We start from the raw sequence: 8,509 nt of genomic DNA, 5'->3' as shown, positions 1-8,509 counted from the left end.
AAGATCTTGGGTTCAATCCTCAGCACCACACAAAAAGAGAGAGAGAGAGAGAGAGAGAGAGAGAGAGAGAGAGAGAAGAAAATGGTTTCCAGACTGGCCGTGCTTGGGCTGGGCAGGGTGCAATGAGGGGGTAAGCAGGCATACCTTGCCCTAGCTGGCTGAAGTGGGCAGAGCAGAAGTGGGCAGGATATATCTAGCTAAAGCATGCACTGTCCAGAAGACCTGAGACCCACTCTTCCCCTTTGGGGAAGGGTAGAGAGGATGTTCACAGGAGTAATATAAGTGAATATGGGTTTTACCTTGTTTTGTTTAATCCTTTCAATGAGGGATTAGAGCAAGGGTTTATAGCCCCATTTCACAGATGGAAAAGGTGAGACCCACATAGTGGCCAGAGTCTTAGAGAGAGAAACTGAAATGAGAGGAGGGTTCTTATTACTCATCTTGAGCTCATTCTAGAGGAACTGGCTCACTGGTTTTCCATCTTCTGGGCTGAAGTCTCTGCAGATAAAAAAACAAGAAAGAGAATTAAGGAATATTTTGGTGGGTTTGATCTCTGCATTTAGAAATGGCTAGCTAATGACAAGGATGCTGCCTATTCAGAATCTTGCCAAGTCTTCATGGGGGATTTCTATTACGCTTTGGATTGGAACTCATTAAGCATTTATTAAGATGGGTGTTCTGTGAGTATGTGATGTGTATGGTGTGTGTGTGTGTGTGTGTGTGTGTGTGTGTGTGTGTATGTGTAACACTTAGAGAAACTTTGCTTTTATTGCAATATATTTCAAAAGAGAAATGTAGTTTCCACATAACTTAAAAAATGAAGTCTTGAGTATATGGAGACAGAAACATTTTTGGAAATGGAAGCCTTGCCCATGGGGTTTTCCTACTCTAACTTTGGGCTCAACTGATCTGCTTTGCCCTGGCATCCAAATGTGGACAGTAGGGGTTTACACCTTTGCTTTCTAGTCAAAGAGAATAGTCATATTATTCCAATTGATTATAAATGTAGATGTAGGTTCTTTGTAAACAATTAAGAGAATGTAGAAAATCCAGAAAGAATGGCTCCAATTTCTTTTTGTTTTGTTTCTGCTATGTGATCTATTTAGCTTTTTTCGATGTAAACATATTTACCAAAATGGATTTCTATAATACATGCTATTTTATAATCTCATTCTCTTTGCTTAATAATATGTGAGGATATTTTTTCATATTACTACAATTTAATTAACTGGTTAGTTAATTGATGTTGGGCACTTAAGTTGTTTTCAATTTCTTTTAAAAAAACAATGCTGCAGTTAATATCTTTTATATACATGCCCCCTCAGGCTGAGTTTTAGTTTTCAGCGGACACATCTTTGTTTGTATGTGGTGCTGAGGATCGAACCCGGGCTGCACACATTCCAGGCGAGCGAGCTACCGCTTGAGCCACATCCCCAGCCCACTTTTCTTTTTTCTTTCTTTCTTTCTTCCTTCCTTCCTTCCTTCCTTTCTTTCTTTCTTTCTTTTTAAAATAGTTTCACTTTTCCATTCTCCATCTTAAAATTTGTTTAGAATTTATTTTTGAGAAAGAAGTGAGGTTAGAGTCTCGCTTTATTATTAATTGTTCTGAAATGACTAGCAAGTTGTCCTAAAGCCACTTGTGTCTGAATAGTTCAAACTCTACCACTGATATGAAGTAGCATCTTTATCAGATTCAAACTTTTTGTCTCTGCTTGGGACTACCCTCAGATTCTACTTTTTGTTCCATTGTCCTGTCCAATTGTTCTTATACCAGTAAAATGTGATTTTGTTTCTATGGCTTTATCACGCATTTGAAATCTGCAGATTCAATGGATTGCAGAAATGCCTCCATTTCTTTTATTTTTTTACAGTGTTCCTAAATATACTCATTTCGTCAAGTTCCAAAAAAGTCTCATTGAGATTTTGAGTGAAATTAAATTGAACATATTTACTGGAAGAGTTAATACTATTTTGGTAGGGTTAATAATGTTTTGTCTTCTTATTCAAGATAAAAGTTCTTTCTCTCTCTCTCTCTCTCTCTCTCTCTCTCTCTCTCTCTCTTTTTGTGTGGTGCTGAGGATTGAACCCAAGATCTTGTGCACAAGAGGTAAGCACTCCAGCTGGGGATGTGGCTCAAGCGGTAGCGCGCTCGCCTGGCATGCGTGCGGCCCAGGTTCGAGCCTCAGGCCCCGGGCTCGATAGAGGTTCCATCCTCAGCACCACATACAAACAAAGATGTTGTGTCTGCCAAAAAACTAAAAGATAAATATTAAAAAAATTCTCTCTCTCTTTAAAAAAAAAGAGGCAACGCTCTACTGATTTAGCTGTAACTGCTGCCATTGAGCTATATCCCCACTACTAAGCTATTATACCCAACCCAATTCTTTATCCTTAATCTCTTGGTTATACTTTCCTTTATACATGTCTTGTACATTTCTTATCTATTTTTTTCTGGTTATTTTATTTAATGATTTCTACTAGAAATATGATCTTTTCCCTTGGAGATCCTCATTGTTACACAAAATTACATATAAGAGGTTGTGAGGGGAATGGGAAAAAAAACAAGGAGAGAAATGAATTACAGTAGATGGGGTAGAGAGAGAAGATGGGAGGGGAGGGGAGGGGGGATAGTAGAGGATAGGAAAGGTAGCAGAATACAACAGTTACTAATATGGCATTATGTAAAAATGTGGATGTGTAACCGATGTGATTCTGCAATCTGTATTTGGGGTAAAAATGGGAGTTCATAGCCCACTTGAATCTAATGTATGAAATATGATATGTCAAGAGCTTTGTAATGTTTTGAACAACCAATAAAAAAATGGGAAAAAAATAAAAATAAAAAAAATTAAAAAAAAATAAAATCTGGACATTGTTGACTTAAAAGAAAACTACTGCTATTTATATATTTATTTTAAGCTACTATAGTTTTGAATTCTTCTCATTCCTAAAGTTTTAATTCATACAGGTTTGCTAGTTAGACAAATGGAATACATTAATACATTTTCCAATATTTAGGCATTCCTATATTTCTCAGACAAACTCCTCCTAGCCAAGGAGGAATTTAAAATTATTATTGATTTATTTAGTTTGTGTCTTTTCTAAAGTGAATTTTTCATGTTTCCCAATTTATCACATAGACTACCAAATATTCTTTCACAGTTTTTTCAATTTATCTCTGTTACTTCCCTTATTTATTTATTTTAACTTCCCCTTTTTAAAAGGTATTGATTTTGTATGTCTTATGTGTATCTTAATTATATTATTGTTACTAAGACTCTCAATTTATCAATTCTAATCTTTCTTTAGAGCAGTAATATATACCTGTATCTTTAGTAAATTTTTTATCTTGCTTTCTTTAGTTTTATTGTATTGTTTTCCCCAACACAATAAAATGGATGCATAATTAATTTATTTCCATTATTTCTTCTTTAAGTAATGAGAGACTTTCACACTATGACTTTTAAGTACAGATTTTTTTTCTAGCTCCAATAGGATTGCTGTATAAATTTCTGATGATCATTATGGGAAAATGTGTGAAATTACCTTATTTTTAGGTGGGTAATTATCAAAGCTTAATTGAATGCTTCTTGGAGTTCCAAGTAGATCTTTTGCTTGTTTTTCTCATTTCTAGTTACATTTCATTGTGCTCAGAGAATGGGATCTGTATTGTTTTCTACATTTTGAAATGTATTGCTGTTTTTGTTGTATTCTATATCTGGTTAATTTTGTGAATGATCCAGGCCCACCTAGAAAGAAGACACCTGCTCTGTTCAAAGAGTATAGAGTTCGACACATATCAAGTAGCTCAGTTCAATAAATTTTGGTATTCAGGAGCAAATCTCTGATAATGACCTCTGCTCAGGGTAGCCGGCAGCTGTGTGCAGAAGTTGCAAATATTTGGTGTGAGTGCCAGGGCTGGGGGACGCTCATTACTCTTCTAATATAGTCCAGTGTCCTGTGGCTCAGGGACTTGCTCAAATTTGGAGCTCATAGGTAGACCAAGAAGCCAATATAAAGGGCCTCCAAGTAGCCAAAAGGAAATCAGAATGCCCATAGGCTCCCAGGCTTTATGTCACTAAACTCAACCCCCCCCTGCCCAGGGCTCTAGTTCATTACCTGCCATGGTCTGAATGTTTGCTCATTGCAAAATTCACATCGAAATTTAATTGCCTTCAGAACGGTATTAAGAGGTGATGGGTGGTGAGGGCCCTGTCCTCATGAAGGGACTTATGTAGTTATCATGGGTTAGTGGGTTAGTTATCCACTGGTAAAAGGATGAATTGGACACACTCTTTTGCCTGTCTCTTGCATGCTTACTTGTCCTCCTGCCATTATTATGACCAGCATGAAGGCCCCATCCAGATGCTGGCCTCATGATGTTGGACTTCCAGTCTCCAGAACCATGAGTCAAACAAACTTCTGTTGTTTCTAAATTACCCAGTGTGTGGTATTGTGTCATAGCATCAGAAAGCAGATAAGGATATCCCTACATTGTCACATCTACATTTACAGTCTACAGTGACTCTGGTGAACTTGGTGATTAGGTTTTCTAGCCTATCAAGGGTTGGGAACAAAAAATTCACAGATGAGTGAACCAAGCATATGGCTGATGACAAGTGAAGAAAAACAAATGTGCACCCTCCGTGGGCATGGCTGAGGAGTGTTGGGCAGCAGTACATCACCAGTGGCAATGTGTGTTGGGCAGCTCCCATTGGCTCCTCCAGGCAGAGGTTCTGCCCTCTGTCCACCCTGAACTGGGCCTGGGAAGATGGTATCAGACCCTTGTCTTAAAAGAATTAAGGGTTTCTGGTTGGGGTTGGTCCAAGAACAGCATTTTTCCTGGAGGGAGAGAGGAGAGTGAGGTTGGTGTCATATCCCTCCTTCCAGGGCCCCTCTCCCTAGGTGACAGTCACTGCCTTGCTGCTCAATAGCAAGTGGGGGTGGTACATACTCCATGGAAGTGGGCTGGCTCCTGTGTCTTCTCCTCTGCCAGTCCAAAACTCTGTAAATAGTTCCTTTATTATATTCTCCTCCCAAATTACCCAACTTGAGTGCCCAATCTGTTTCCTGTTGAACCCTAACCGATGTAGAGCTGGTAGAAAATTCAGGAATAATTCAGCCCAACTTTCTCATCTTTTGATTTTGAAAATGATACTCAAGGTCGTAGGGAATTCATGGCTGGCTAGGACTAGAATCCAGGATCTTGGGGTCTTAGTCTGCCCTTCTTTCTTCTCCAGTATTCTCATTTTGGATCACATTTTGTTACATATAGAGGACTAAGGTTGACTTATAGGGTAATATGAGAAAGAAGTCAAAGAGTTACCACCTTGTTCATTGGGATCAGGCCCAGGAAATCTGATCTTTCGTATCACTTTAGGGGAGTCGGAGGAGGGTAGGCATCATATGCACTCTGCTTCTCTTTTAGTTTCAATATTTTTCGCTTTTCTGTGGTTTCCACTTTTTGTAATAAAAAGTTTCTATAGGAAGGAAACAAGACAAGGACATGCAAAGACATTTGAGAAATGCTTTCTGCGAAAAACTTCTAGTGTTTAAAAGAGTGGACAGATCTTTCTTTGAGTGTTCATCTATCCATAATGGTCCAGTTCTAGAGAGTTCTAAAGTGTCCTAGAGAAGAAATTTTGCTTTTTAACCAGATAACTGGTCCCAGGTCCTGTGTGGATTCTTTTAGGGAGGTTTGTTGCAGAATCCAAAATAAAAGAAACTTCTAGGAAATGGAATTCAGGGAGTTTTAAAAACCCATCTATTATTGTTAGGTTGATTTCAGTATTTTAAGTAAAAAAGGGAAAATCAATTTCTTACTGGAATTGAGTGGCCCAATGTGGACAGTCAACTAATAAATAACTTTTGAGGATGTTCCACCCTTTGACCTTACACTTGACAACTCCTTGAGCACAGGGGAAGGAAGAGAGCCCTTTCCCATAGGCAAGATGCGCAGGAAGCAAGGCCCCAAGTCAGTTCCAGTGTCTCAGCTGGCATAGACTGAACTCTGGCACAAGTAAACGCAAACTTTTATGACTTAAGTTTGGTGGAAGTTTATTTCTCTTAAGCCCAAAAGAATTTTGTTTATTAACAGTTCATGATAATTGGGTGGTGTCTTTCCACACAATGACTCAGGGATCCAGGATTCATCCTGTGATTCTGCTAGTCTCTAAGTTTGCACGTTATACAGGTAGATTCTAATTTTGGCAGAAGAAAAGAGAAAAAGCACACCTTTTTTTTTTCTCAAATCTCCCATTTCAGAAGTGGTATAGTCCTTTCTGCTCGTATTCCATTGGCGAGAATTGGGCATTTGGTCATTCATAACTATAAGGGACAATGGGAAATATAGACCAGTCAAGTTCCTGGGAAGAAAGAGATAACAAGTTTGAATGAAAACTGAATCTCAGAGAGATGAAAGAAACTGCCAGGCTCAAACCACTTATGTGTGGTAGGGTCGAATTGATGTGATTCTGTATCCATGTGGTTTTCACTATATCACTCTGCTTCTTGAGTACCCTGATAACTGAGAGTTACTCTTAGAATAAAATTTAAACTCACCAGCATGATGCTGAAGGCACATCCCTTTCATACTCTGCACCCTCTGCTATGTTCTTGCTGAGTCCCATGAGATTCCCTGTCTCTCCTGGGCTGTTCATGCCTCTCATGTTTGCACATGCTGTTCCCTCTGCCTGCAACACCCTTCTCTTTTTCACAGAGATTTGCTTTATTTCTCTTTGACTCAATTTCCTCATCTGTATAATTACAACCTTTGCATTCTGATAACAAATTCTCATTGTAAGAGCCTACATCTAAGCTGGATGCTCCTCTGCTGCATCAAGTTTTAAAGACAAAAGAGTGGGTTCTTTTCAGTTCTGGAGTTCAGAAACAGTGCTGGGTTCTGCCTTGAGGAGCCAAGGGGTCACCTGAATGGGCCATGTATTAGGTGGGAATCAGCACACTCTGAGTAATAGGAAAAAGTTTAATAAAAGGACTATTTTAAAGGGCGTGTCAGGGCCAGGGAAACCATGAAGGATAATGTAGCACCCTAGGGCTGGCAACAGTGGGAGCTCTCACCACACAGGCTTGAAAGGGCAGTTACTTATTCCAGTGATAGAGCATGTGGAGAGGGTCATCTGATAGGAGCTATGAACTTCACTACAAGGACACAAAAATCCCATTGTCCTGGCAGGTGAAAACAGAAGGATTCAATATCCCGAATTCTCCTCTCTGAATCTCCCTCAGGACAAGCCTAACCAGAAGGCAGAGGGTCACAAAGATTCACCTCTTGGGACATGGAGCAGGATGGATAGTGGATCTGGTGGAATCTGGCATCATTCGTAAGACAGACCCATAGGTCGCAGGTCCTGCTGGGGGAGAACTCTACTGCACAGGGAGCTCAGGCGGTGAGTGGTTTAGTTTGGGGGTGTGGGGGAGGGCAAATGCACAGTGGAAAGCATTTGGAGGTGCACAGGCTGAAGGCGGCAGGCCTTGGGGGGTAAAGTTGCCAGGCATAGACATTTGATTTGCAGAGGGGATCAAAATGATGATGAGGATTCTGTTCCTTTTGATGCGGCTTTGTGTCTGCTGTCATCGCTTTTTCTGGCCTTGCTCTTGGGCTGATGCGAGGGGCAGGGAGACAGCTGGGGGTCCGCTCTCAATTCCCATCACTGGCGCTTTCACCCTCTTTGCAGGTAGGGACAGCAGGGCTCACCTCTCAACTATTCTGACGGGAACCTCACACCAGGTGAATGCGCTAAGAGTCCAGAATTCTAAGTAGGTGGCAACAATCATCCGGAAAAGTAAGGGCCACCCAGAATTCACTCCCTGTTCCAGTGAGAATACTCCTGCTTGCTCTGGGGCTCTTCTTTTCAACTTGGCCGAACAGCTCAGACGCAAAGTGACTCCACCCCGAGCTCCAGGCCTGACCAATCAGAGCACTACATCTCCGCTAGCTCCAGTGAGTGGGTTAGAACTGATCACGTGACCCGAGTGAGGGCAATCAGAATGCCCCAAACTCAATTTTAGGGGCACTCTGAAGCAATCAGGGAGTTTGCGTTCTTTTCTGTTGGCGATGCTGAAACTGTCTGGTGTAAGCCTAGAGACGCTAATAGCCAATCAGCCCAGTGTTGGCAAGACTGAAACCAACATGAGAAAAGCAGAGACAGTGAATGAAAGGAGAGAGGCTAGGTTTTGATGGTGTTGTTCAACTACCTGGATCCAACTGTGCCTAAGTCCACTTTTCAATTAAATTAACCAGTAAATTCCCCTTTCTGCCCAAGCCACTTCGAGTTTCTAGTACCTGAAAGAACCCTGGTTACTGCAGCTGGAGGGGAAGTGAACTGAGTGGCTTTGCCTTTTGGGGTTGCTGTGTTTTTGTCAAACTGGGGCTGCCAAGCATCAGAGTTACAGGCTCCTTTGGAGGCTCCTCTCACTGCCAACCCCACTTGACAAATAAAGAAAACAATGCTCAGGAAGAGGAAGTGACTCATGGGTGCAGCCACATGTC

Source organism: Marmota marmota, unplaced genomic scaffold (assembly GCF_001458135.2).
Source record: "Marmota marmota marmota unplaced genomic scaffold, marMar, whole genome shotgun sequence".
In the NCBI taxonomy this organism is placed as follows: Eukaryota; Metazoa; Chordata; class Mammalia; order Rodentia; family Sciuridae; genus Marmota; species Marmota marmota.
The sequence above is the reverse complement of the archived record's forward strand: the minus strand, read 5'-3'. Positions refer to the sequence as shown.